The following is a 13,485-nucleotide window of genomic DNA, read 5'->3' as shown; positions in this document are numbered from 1 at the left end:
AGAGAGAGAGAGAGAGAGAGAGAGAGAGAGAGAGAGAGAGAGAGAGAGAGAGAGAGTAGAGACCCTTAATTGTTGTCAATGCCTATAAAATCCCAGGTCCATTTCCGCAAATTCCCATTTGTTGCATCAACTTCAACTCTACTCTGCTTTCTCTATTTCACTTATTTATGAATTTATTTGTTAATTTTTATTGTTAATTCATTTATTTATGTGCTTTACAAGCTAATCACAGCCTCCCCTCTCCTCTGAAATTGAATCCTTCACTGAATTATCTGCTCCACTTTTCCTCAGAGAAGGGGAAGTCCCTTACAGATATGACCATTCCCTGGCACATTTACATCAGGGCTTAGTACATTCTCTCCCACTGAGTCCAGATAAGGCAGTCCAGGTAAGGGAAGGGGATCTAAAAGCAGGAAACAGAGTCAGAGACAGTTCCTGTTCCCATTGTTCGTGTTCACACATGAATACTAAGCTGCATATTATCTACAAATATGGAAGGGATTGCTTCTTCGTTCTTAGTGTGATTAAATGATAAGCAAAACAGATTTCAGGAGGAAAGAAGTATTTTATCTTATGTATTACAGTCAAGTCTCTATCCTGAATGTCTATCAAAAGAAGTGTGTGTGTGTGTGTGTGTGTGTGTGTGTGTGTGTGTGTGTGTGTGTGTGTGTGTGTAAAGCAGGCATATACATTAATTATTCTAGGTCTAGGTTTAATACATTAAAAACTATGTCAAGTTGTTAGTTAAATGTAGGGACATCTAAAAATTGGGACAGAACGAGTACATGGTCAAAATGCAATATTAAAATAATGAAAGCATTATAGGCTATTGTCAGTGCCTTTTGTTACTTCCCAGAACTTGAAGCCCTGTTTTTGAAGAAACAAGACACTTTAGTCACAGAAATAATCAAGCCAACTTTACCTGGAAGCCTCCACTTTCAATACTAGTTCTTATACTATACAAAGTTGTTATACAACCCCCCTTTTTTAAAAGACATTTTCTTTATTTACATTTCAAATGTTATCCCCTTTCCTGGTTTCCCCTCCAAATCCCCCTACCCCCTTTCCCCTCCCCCTGCTCATCAATCCTCCCACTCCTGCTTCCTGTCCCTGGTATTCTTCTATACTGGGGCATAGAACCTTCACAGGACCAAGGGTCTCTCTGCCCACTGACGACCTACTAGGCCATCCTCTGCTACATAGGCATCTGGAGCCATGAGTCCCACCATCTGTTTTCTTTGGTTGGTGGTTTAGTCCCATGAAGCTCTGGGGTGTACTGGTTAGTTTATATTTTTGTTCCTCCTATGGGACTGCAAACCCCTTCACCTCCTTGAGTACTTTCTCTAGCTCCTTCATTGGGCACCCTGTCCTCTATCCAATGGATGGCTGGGAGCATCTACTTTTGTGTTTGTCAGGCACTGGCAGAGCCTCACCGGAGACAGCTATATCAGGCTTCTATCAGCAAGCTCTTGTTGGCATCCTCAATAGTGCCTGTGTTTGGTTGTGTATGGGATGGATCGTCAGGTGGGGTTGTCTCTGGATGGTCATTCCTTCAGTCTCTGTTCCACACTTTGTCTCTAACTCCTTCCATGGGTATTTTGTTCCTCCTTCTAAGAAGGATCAAAGAATCCAGACTTTGGTCTCCCTTTTTCTTGAGTTTCATGTGTTTTGCAAATTGTACCTTAAAGGAGAAAATACATAAATAGAATAAATTGTATATTAAAGGTGAAAATAAATACATAGTCCTTCACAGCTTTAAATTCTGTGAATCTTAGCAATGATTTGTCTGGGCAAGATACTCCCCAATGGAAAAATAGTGGCACTATTATTTGGAAAATAAACAACATAGGCTTAGATGAACTTAAGGCCTGAAAAATAAGAGAATATGTAAACCTAGCCATCTACCAATGAATAGAGAGTTCATAGGACCTAGAGGACAATTTATTACTGACACGATCCTATACCAACATAATTTATGAAGGCATTCTAAATACTGAAGGTCTTATCTGATACATAAATATAGTTCTTACTCTCCACTAAGGGCGTTCCTTTTGCAAAAGAAGGAGTATTAAAAAAAAGAAGCCTGTAATTGGTTAAAATACAGAAGTAAAAGTAAATGTGAGGTGACCATCCCCAAGTGGTAAATCCATAAACAATCACTTTTTTTTGTCTGTCCTTTTATTGGATATTTTCTTTACTTACATTTCAAATGTCATCCCCTTTCCCAGTTTCTACTCCAGAAACCCCCTATCCCATTCCCTCTACCCCTACTTCTATGAGAGTGCTTAAACCTCCACCCATATACTCCTTCTTCCCTGCCATCACATTCACCTACACTGGGGCATCAAGCCTTCACAGGGCCTCTTCTCCCATTGATGCCCAACAAGGCCATCCTCTGCTCCATATATGGCTGAAGCCATGTGTGATGGTTTAAAATCTGGGAGTTCTGATTGGTTGATATTGTTGATCTTCCTATGGGGTTGCAAACTCCTTCAGCTTCTTCAGTCCTTTCTCTAACTCCTCTATTGGAAACCAATAGAGTTCAATGGTTGGCTAGAAGCATCCATCTCTACATGTCAGGATCTGGCAGAGCCTCTCAGCAGACACCTGTATCAGGCTCCTGTTGGCAAGTACTTCTTGTCATCCATGATAGTGTCTGGGTTTGGTGACTGTATGAGGGATGGATCCCCAGGTGGAACAGTCTTTGTGTAGCCTTTTCTTCAATCTCTGCTCCACAGTTTGTCTCCATATTTGCTCCCCTGAGTATTTTGTTACCCCTTCTAAGAAGGACCTAGGGACTCACACTTTGGTCTTCTTCCTTCATGAGCTTCATATGGTCTGCAAATTGTATCTTAGATATTCTGAGCTTGTGGACAAAAATCTACTTATCAGTGAGTACATACCAAGGGTGTTCTTTTGTGATTGAGTTGCCTTACTCAGGATGATATTTTCTAGTTTCATCAATTTGCCTAAGAATGTTATGAATATATTGTTTTTAGTTAGCTGTACACTTCATGTGTACATGTACCATATTTTCTACATCCATTCCTCTGTTAAAGGACATCTGGGTTCTTACTAGCTTCTGGCTGTTATAAATAAGGCTGCTATGAACAGAGTGGAGCATATTTTCTTGTTATATGCTGGAGAATCTTTTGGATATATGCCCAAGAGGGGTATAGCTGAGTCTTCCTGTAATATTATGCTCAATTTTCTGAGGAAATGCCAGACTGATTTACAGAGTAGATGACCGGGTTACAATCCCACCAACAATGGAGGAGTGTCTCTCTTTCTCCACATACTCTCCAGCATCTGCTATCACCTGACTTTTTGATCTTAGTCATTCTGACTGGTATGTGGTAGAATCTCAGAGTTGGTTTGATTTGCATTTCCATGATGACTAAGGATGTTCAACATTTCTTTAGGTGCTTCTTGGCCATTTGATTTTCCTCAGTTGAGAATTCTCTGTTTATCCCTGTTCTCCCTTTTTAAATAGTGTTATTTGCTTCTCTGGAGTCAAACTTCTTGAGTTCTTTGTATATATTAGATATAGCCATCTTTCAGATATAGGGTTGCTAAAGATCTTTTTTGAACCTGTTCATTGCCATTTTGACCTATTAATAGTACTCTCTGTCTTACAGAAGCTCTGCAATTTTATGTGGTCTCATTAGTCAGTTCTTGTCTTTAGAGCATAACTCATTGGTGTACTGTTCAGGAATTTTTGACCTGTGTCCATGTATTCCAAGCTCTTCCTCACTGATCTTTGGTGTGTGGGTTCATTCTGGGTCTTCAATTTTATTCCACTGATCTTTCTGCCTGTACCAGTACCAATATCATGCAGTTTTTATCACTATTGCTATATAGTACAGCTGGAGGTCAGGGATGGTGATTCTTTTATTGTTGTGAATAGAACAATAAATAGAATCCACTATCCTGGATTTTTCTTATTCCAAATGAATTTGCAAATAGCTTTTTCTAATTCTATGAAGAATTGAGTTGTAAATTTGATAGGGATTGTACCGAATCTGTAGATTGCTTTTGCCAATATGGCCATTTTTTACTTTATTAATCCTGCCAGTTCATGAACATGGGAGAGCTTTCCATCTTCTGAGATCTTCAATTTTTTTCAGAGACTTGAAATTCTGGGATACAGATCTTTTACTTGTTTACACATTGATTGAGGAGGGCTACTGATTTCTTTGAGTTAATTTTATATCCAGTCACTTTGCTGAAATTGTTTGTCTGGCTTAGGAGTTCTCTGGTGAAATTTTTGGGTTTACTTAGGTACACTAACTTTTCATCTGCAAATGGAGCTTTTGACTGCTTCCTTTCCAATTCTTTCATCTCCATTTGTAGCCTAATTGATCTGGCTATGACTTCCAGTACTATATTGAATAATTAGGGAGAGAGTCGGCATCCTTCTCTAGTCCCTGGTTTTAGTGGGATTGCTTCAAGTTTCTCTCCATTTAGTTTGATGTTGGCAACTGGTTGCTGTATATTGCTTTACTATGTTTAGGTATGGAATTTGAATTTCTAATCTTTCCAAGACTTTTACCATGAAAGGGTTATTGAATTTCATCAAACGCTTTCTCAGCATCTAATGAGGTAATCATGTTTCTTTTTTTCCTTTGAGTTTATTTTTATAGTGACTTATGTTGTTGTATTTCCTTATATTGAACCATCCTTGCATTCCTGGGATAAAGCCTACTTGATCATAATGGATGATTGTTTTGATGTGTTCTTGGATATGGTTTTTGGTAATTTCATTGAGTATGTTTGCATTGATATACATAAGGAAAATTGGTCTGAAGTTCTCCTTTTGGGGGGTCTTTGTGTGGCTTAGGTAGAATCATTATTGTGGCTTCATAGGACAAATTGGGTAGTATTCCTTCTGTTTCCATTTTGTAGAATAGCTTACAGAGAATTGTTATTAGGTCTTCTTTGAATTTCTGAAAGAATTCTGCACTATACCCATGTGGTCCTGGGCTTCTTTTTGGTTGGAAGACATTTAATGACTGCTGCTATTTCTGTAGTGTTATGGGAATGTTTAGATGGATTTTCTGATCTTGATTTATTTTTGGTACTTGATTTCTGTCCAGAAAATTGTCCATTTCATCCAGATTTTTCAGTTTTCTTGCATATAGGCTTTTGCTGTAGAATCTGAGGACTTTTTTGAATTCCCTTAATTCCTGTTATGTCTCCTTTTTCAGTTCTGATTTTATTAATATGGATCATGTCTCTGTGATCTATGGTTAGTCTGGCTAATGGTTTATCTCTCTTCTTGTTTGACAAAAACAGCTTCTGATTTTGTTGATTCCTTATATAGTTGTTTTTGCTTCTATATGGTTGATTTCAGTCCTGAGTTTGATTATTTCCTGCCATCTACTCCTCTTTGGTATATTTGATTCTTTTTGTTCTAAAGCTGTCAGGTGTGCTAACAAGCTACTGCCCTCTCCAGTTTCTTTTTGGAGGCACTTAGAGATTTGAGGTTTTCTCTTAGCACTGCTTTCCTTGTACCTTATAATTTTGGTATGGTATGTTGTGCCTTCATTTTTGCTAAATTCTAAAAAGTCCTTAATTTCTTTCTTTCTTCCTTTCTTCCTTTCTTCATTTCTCCCTTTCTCCCCTTCTTCCTTCCTTCCTTCCTTCCTTCCTTCCTTCCTTCCTTCCTTCCTTCCTTCCTTCCTTCCTTCCTCCTTCCATTTAGCTTCCATGTGAATGTGGGCCTTCTGATTTCTTTGTTTGGTTGTTGTTGATATTGAAGACCAGCCTTAGTCGGTGGTGATGTTAGTACACTTTGGAATTTTTCAGTCTTCTTGTATCTGTTGAGGCCTGTTTTGTGACTAATTATTTGGCCAGTTTTGGAGAAGGTACCACTAGGTGCTGAGAAAAAGTTATATTCTTTTGTTTTACAATGAAATGTTCTATAGATTTCTGTTAAATCCATTTGTTTCATAACTTCTGTTAATTTCACTGTGTCTCTGTTTAGTATCTGTTTATGTTATCTGTCCATTGCAGAGAGTGGGGTGTCCATTACTTGCTATGATCAGAGAACTGGGATCTGATAATGCCAAGTAGCCTTGCTTTCTGTTGCTTATGTTCTTGAGCTTGCCTCTTCCCATGTGAGTATCTCTACACATGTACTCACTGTCTCTTACTGGAGCCTGTCCCTCCTGTTGTTTTTGCTGTGTCAGAACTCTTTATAATCCAACTGTCTCTGTGATCCTGAAATCCTAGGTGTAAGAGCTCCTGAGAGTCAAGCTGTATCTCGAACCCTGAAATGCTGGTGTGACAAAGCTACTGATATCCTCTGATCCTCTGATCTTCTGAAACTCTGATTCTCTGATCCTGATCCAGGGCATGTTAGAGCACCTGGGAGTCAAGCTTCCTTTGAGTGTTTGGGAACTTGGTACAGAGCTAGCACCCAAGATCTGCTCAGGGCACTGACTCAGTTCAGAAGAAAACTATGCCAATGACTGTGTTGGGCATTTCTGTGTCCCTGGATCCCCAGGGGTCCCAGTTACTCTCTGTTTGAGGCTGGTGTTGTAGCCACCTCACCTATGATCCTGGACATGTTAGAGCTTCCTGGGTTCCAGTTTCCTCTAGGTACTGTGGGGTTGGGTTCAGAGCACATGCCCAAGGTCTACTCAGGTCACAGGCTCAGACCAGAAGGCAAAGTCATTGTTTTTAATAGCAGAGTAGTACTCCTTGTGGAAATGTACCTTATTTTCTGCATACAATCATCCGTTGAAGGACATGTGGGTTCTTTTCAACTTCTTACTATTATAAATAAGACTGCTATGAATATCATGGAACATGTATCCTTGTTATGTTTTGGAGCATCTTTTGAGTATATGCTCAAGAGTGGTATAGCTCCATCTACAGGTAGTACTATATCGAATTTTTTGAGGAACTTCAAGACTGATTTCCAGAGTGGTTTTACCAGGTTGTAATATCACCAATAATGGAGGAGTGTTCCTCTTTCTCCACATCCTTACCAGCATCTGCTATCACCTGAGTTTTTGATCTTATCCATTCTAACTGGTGTGAGGTGGAATCTCAGAGTTGGTTTGATATGCATTTCCCTGATGACTAAGTATGTTGAACATTTCTTTAAGTGCTTCTCAGTCGTTCAATATTCCTCAGTTAAGAATTCTTTGTTTAGCTCTGTACCCCATTTTTAACAGTTATTTGATTCCCTAGAGTCTAACTTCTTAAGTTCTTTGTATATATTGCATATTAGCTTTCTATCAGATATAGGGTTTGTAAAGATCTTTTCTCAATCTGTTGGTTGCCATTTTGCCCTACTGACTGTTTTGGCAGGATTAATATAGTAAAAATGTCCATGTTGCCAAAAGCAATCTACAGCTTCAATGCAATCCCCATCAAAATTCCAACTCAATTCTTCATAGAGTTAGAAAGAGAAACTTACAAATTCATTTGGAATAGAAAAAACAAAAGCAAAAACCAACCAAACAAACAAAACCCAGGATATTGAAAACTCTTCTAAACAATAAAAGATCTTCTTGGTAAATCAGCTTCTCTGACCTTAAGCTGTACTGCAAAGCAATGTTGATAAAAACTGCATGGTATTGGTATGCAACAGGCAGGTCAATCAGTGGAATAGAATTGAATACCCAAAAATGAACCCATTGTCAATGATCACTTGATCTTTGACAATGTAGGTAAAACCATCCAGTAGAAAAAAGCATTTTCAATAAATGGTGATGGTTCAACTAGTGGTCAGCATGTAGAAGAATTCAAATCAATCCATTCTTACCTCTTTGTACAGTGCTCAAGCCCACGTGATCCAGGACCTCCACATAAAACCAGATACACTGAAACTCATAGAAGAAAAAATGGGGAAGGTCCTTGAAAACATAGACACAGGGGGAAATTTCTGAACAGAACACCAATGGCTTAGGCTCATAGATCAACAAAAGATGAATGGGACCTCATAAAATTGCAAAACTTCTGTAAGGCAAAGGACATAAGCAATCTCTTAACTTAAGGCTTAGAGAACATTTGCAGAAAATTATAGTCAGGGAGAGAGAAAGATCCAGAGAACCAGAACAGTAAATTAGATTCTAATCATAATTTCTCAACAATATAACTGACTAAATGACTTAATCATAATGGTACCACCACTCAACATGCCAGTGGATATGGGAGAAATTTCACAAGGCATCTAGATAAGGTGCTATGGGCAAATGAGCACTTGCTACTGAGAGAGAGAGAGAATTATCAGTCCTCTACAGGGATGAACTTCCTGATCAATTATCTAATCCTAAATGGATCCTTAGCATAGGTATATAAGAGCCATACTATAAAAACTCACTAGAGATGTGTATAGTTTTAAGGGATATTTTTATTTGGAAAACTTGAAGAGGTTTAATTTCATGGGCAATATTATATCTCCCATATTCAGTAGTTACTAGATTCCTATATTCCTTTATGTATCATTAAGAACTCTTAGTGTTTCCACTACTACTCTATAATTCCTATTGTTTTCCTCCTTCAGATAATGTGTAGGAAATCATGTTGGTGAGATATTATCGGTCTATCTTCTATATATTAGTAGATACAAAGTCTCACAATAAACTCCTCCATCCTCTGACTCTCACAAACTTTGTGCTTCTCTAATATTCTCCTGAGCTTTCAATATAAGAGTCATTTAATAGATATATTCGTTGAGACTGAGTTCTACAACTCTGTGCTTTCATTTATTTTTTATTTATTTATTTTTTTATGTTTTCCTGTAGTGTTCTCCTTCCACTTCAAAAAGATTTTCTTTAAGGAAATGTTAGGGATATATAGATAAATATCTGTAGCTATAAGGACAAACATAATGTAACTAGGGATCTAGAAATAATCTGATTCTATCTAATAAACTAAGTCCCAGACCTCAGTTTAATGCTTAGCATATTTTTTTTAGAAAACCATACTGAATTAATTTGATTCTTTTCTTGATCATGTTAGTACTTACAAGTTTAGATCAGAGATTCAGATTATTGTGTCTATGTCACTGAATTTCAGGTACGTCACAAACATGGACCACTCATTTGTGATTGTATCTCTCATATTAGTCAACATATTAGTCTATATTATGTGAATACTTAACAGATATTTCCATCCTTTTCAGTTTTGGAGGAGAGAAATACTTGTATTTTAATTAAAAATATGCTTCAATTAAGATTCATTTTTTTGTAATGAAGAGCTAAATGATAGATATATTTATATGTCTGAATAACATATATTTGCATGAACAGTAATATATTGCAATTGCTTATCAGTATTAACGATGAGAAATGAGGTTTGCAATTTATCCTTCAAGTATTTTACAACTAGAATCTTTATAAACTGAGACCAGTAGTAAGATATAAATATAAAAGACTCTAAAAGTATCCAAGATGCCCCTGGAATGAAGCAGGGGCACCTTCTTCCCGAATGGCAGGTAATACCCCAAGGAACACATCCCCAGTCTCACCCTACTCTTCCCCTCAGATCATTTACAGAAGAACCCCACTGAGTTGCATATCTTCTTGTGTCTGATTTGGGCAAAGTTAGGCTCAAAGGGACCAATTACACAGAAAAGGGAGATGGGTATTTCCTTTTAAGTCCCTTGGCTCAGTGAAGTTAGCTCTCTTTTCATAGGCTTTCCTTAGGACTGTGAACTCACTGAGGTAGATTGTTTTTCCACAAGAATCCCCTGTAGTTCTTCACACAAAGCTTCCTATAACCAACCCAGAATTTTCATAACTGCTATTAATGAAGTTTATGATAAAATGATTGTGTTGTATTTTCTACTATTTAACAGCTTATTTTGTGAAAGAAGAACATAAAAAAAAAATCATTACATTTCAAACTGTGAAGATTAAATTCTGAGTTTTCCAAAAGGTTAATTTCTATCTACTTATCTAGAAAGTTTCACATAAAAATCAATTAGTCTTTCTTTCTTTCTTTCTTTCTTTCTTTCCTTCTTTCTTTCTTTCTTTCTTTCTTTCTTCCTCTCTCTCTCTCTCTCTCTCTCTCTCTCTCTCCCTCTCCCCTCCCCCCTCTCCCCTCCCCCTCCTCTCCCTCTTCCCCTCCCTCTCTGTCTCTCTGTCTCTCTCCTCTAACTATGTTCCTTTGTCTTTGGGGAGATTGGCTATTTGGGAAGACAGTGAAAAGTATTTTGTGAAACAACTGTAAAACCTAACAACTTTACTCTTTAAAAAAAACCTAAGCTATGCATATTTCTAGAGAGGAGGAAACACTATGCAATGAAATCAAAGAAACCCTGGGCATCCACCCATTATTCATGTTTCAACAGTTCTCTTTGTGACAGGCATACCTCAAGTGAACTGTCTTTTGTAATTCCTCTTTTTGAACTTGTCAACGTTCTCTAAAATTTGTCACTGAACAATTAAAAAGAGAACCTAATCATACAATTCAACTGTACCTTAAACTTCCAGCTTGGTGAACAATTTTTTAGAAGAAAAGGGGAAAAAGTTTACAGAGACCTTTTCTATATAATTTTATTAACTATCGATGCATGTGTATTGGAGAATCACATTTAGACACCAATAATATCTTATCAACATAATAACAATGCTACATGTCTAATTTGTGCCAAATGCTTAAGTATAAGATAAAGCAATTAAAATTATATTTAGATACACAACACTTTTAATTATAGTTATTCTCATGGATATAAAATATGATTGATATTTTTTATTCAAATTAGCTTAACTGCCTAACAGGATCTCATATATATTCAATGATGGATTAGAGCATATTCTATGGGAGCTGCAAGTATTATAGGAAAAAAAAGAACAAGAAGCATCCTTTGCTTTATTATCACCCATACAAAAAGAAGCAGAATTAAGTGGATACCCTGAATTCTATTATTTCCTATTTTCCTTTTTTTTTTTAACTCAAACTGTGATGAGGATGCTGTTTTTTGTTTTTTGTTTTTGTTTATTTAATTCTTTTTTCCCAATTTTTATTAGGTATTTACTTCATTTACACTTCAAATGCTATCCCCAAAGTCCCCTATACCCTCCCCCCACTCCCCTACCCATCCACTCTCCCTTCTTGGCCCTGGTGTTCCCCCATACTGGGGCATATCCTTGGTCTTGCAAACTTTATATTTTCTATTTTCTACATGGGTACTGCTCCCAAATCTAGCTATAGATGAATGCAGAGAAGGCAGATGAGGAAGGTGTTGATATTTAGGACTGCAACCAAACCTTTTTATCATTGATTAGTAATGATTTCTTTTTCTGCTTGGTCTTGTCTACCTGTATCAGACTAACAAAAAAGAAAGTTAATGTATTTAAAATGGAAACACAGTTTAGGACAATGGCTTTTAACAATGAATTAGTGGTTCTAAATAAATTTTATAAACTGTATGTCACTCTAGCTTATGTCACGGAGAAACAGTTGAATGTTTTAGCTTGCAAACATGTATACGGTAATACCTAAATTACCTATTTGATATATCAAAAATTTAAAAATTAATTCCCATCAGAAAACTAGATGATGGATTTTATATGCATATGTATACACTAGAACATTCTATAGCAAAAAATGATGTATATAAGGACACATTATTAATTTTAATTTGTATAGTAAAATATGGAAAATAAGAGAATAGAGGATATATATATTTATGTATATATCTGTATATGTATGTACATATATATGTTAATATTTTATATTATTCTTCAGTGTGCAATTCTCTGTCTCCCTTGCTTTCATATACAGAACATGCACACATAATACAAATTATGTTACCTACTAGAAAATTTTATATAAGCAAATTCATAAATTTAAACACATGTAAACAAAAGTAGAAAAAAACATTTTAGTGGATTGATACATTTTTGAATGAACAACTACTTCTACATGAAACTGCAGAATATAAGAAATTTAAACATAGTTTGATATTGTAAAAAAAGAATTAAAGCAAAGCTTACCAAAGAAAGTTATGTTTATGATTTGGTAAAACTATGTGGAGAGTTTAACCCAATCTGAATGAAGATATTTCTTTGAAAGGTATGAGCTTTCTGGTTTTCACTCTTGTAAATTTCCTTTATCTCAGAACCTTATAAATAATAACATTATAAAGGTTGTCATAGGCCCCAAGGAGCATGCCATCATGCTTGGAATTCATCTCCTTTTCTGATTAATATTAAATGTGTGCAATTTTAGACTACTGATTAAATTTATCAATAATTAATGCAATGTTATTGAGGATGATTAGGGTTATTTCCTTTAATGGGATTTTCAAATCACATTTAACATGTTGGCATAAATTCTTCATACCATATAACCCTGCATATATATTCCAAGCTTAACAGACAGGCTTTATAATCATGAATCAACCAATCTCAGCACTCTCAGAAGGAATTTTTATCTTTGTATCTCATCAATTGTATAGCAATACCATTAGATTCAATACATTTATTCTTTATACTTCTGTTTTTCTTTCTTTTAGTAACACGGGAAAAGATAAAGTAGAAGTGCCAGCTTGAAGTATTTTGGTACACTAGAATTATGTCATTTTATAACAAAGTTCCTTTTATCTTCAGAGACATTGAACACAAAATGATATTAAAACAAAATATTTGTCCTCACACAGGCTACAATAACAGAATATTGTGTTGTGTTCAGATTGCTCACTGATACAAAAAAAATTTACATCTTGGGAAATTGATATGTATTTGTATATCAGTACAAGACTAAAGATATAAAAGTTGAGAAAATGAGGCACCAGATTGAGAATTCTTGAGTTAGGATAAAATAAACACACACACACACACACACACACACTCACACACACATATATATGAAGTTCTACACATCGTGTCTCTGAGTTTTAAGATGTATTCCTGAAGGACTTCAGTGATTAAAATGTATGTGGAATAAGTACATCATCACTGCGTTCTACAGCCTGAAAAATTCTGAATTCTGAATTCCTCCTAGTGCTCTACAATAGGTGTCTAATTTTACATAAACTAATAGGCCAAAATCACACAAAAACATAAACACACACATGTCAGAAACAATTTTGAAATAATTATATTAAATTCCTTTATTGATTTATACATCAATTCATGTGAAGTAGAGAAAAAAGGTAAATGTAAAAGTCTGTGAACTATTTAAAAGCTTTCTCAAATAAATAAGGTTCAAAACTATCCATGCATATTATCTCTGAAAACCACATTTTGGTTAAATTCACTGTGTCCCATAGATTTGCTTGCCTTTACATTTTATCAGAAAAAAATCCTTATAAAATATAATGGTGAGTATTGTCAACTTGATTAGATTTGAAATGACTGAAGAGTTACATATCCAAGGTGAATCTTTGAGAACATTTCTAGAGAGGATTATTGGAGGAAAGAAGATTGATTTTTGCATGTGGCTGACTTCATTGCATGTTCTGAAATGAAAGAAATGAAAAGAGAAGGGAAGGGAAGGGAAGGGAAGGGAAGGGAAGGGAAG

This window comes from Mus pahari, chromosome 17 (assembly GCF_900095145.1).
Source record: "Mus pahari chromosome 17, PAHARI_EIJ_v1.1, whole genome shotgun sequence".
Lineage (NCBI taxonomy): Eukaryota > Metazoa > Chordata > Mammalia > Rodentia > Muridae > Mus > Mus pahari.
The sequence above is the reverse complement of the archived record's forward strand: the minus strand, read 5'-3'. Positions refer to the sequence as shown.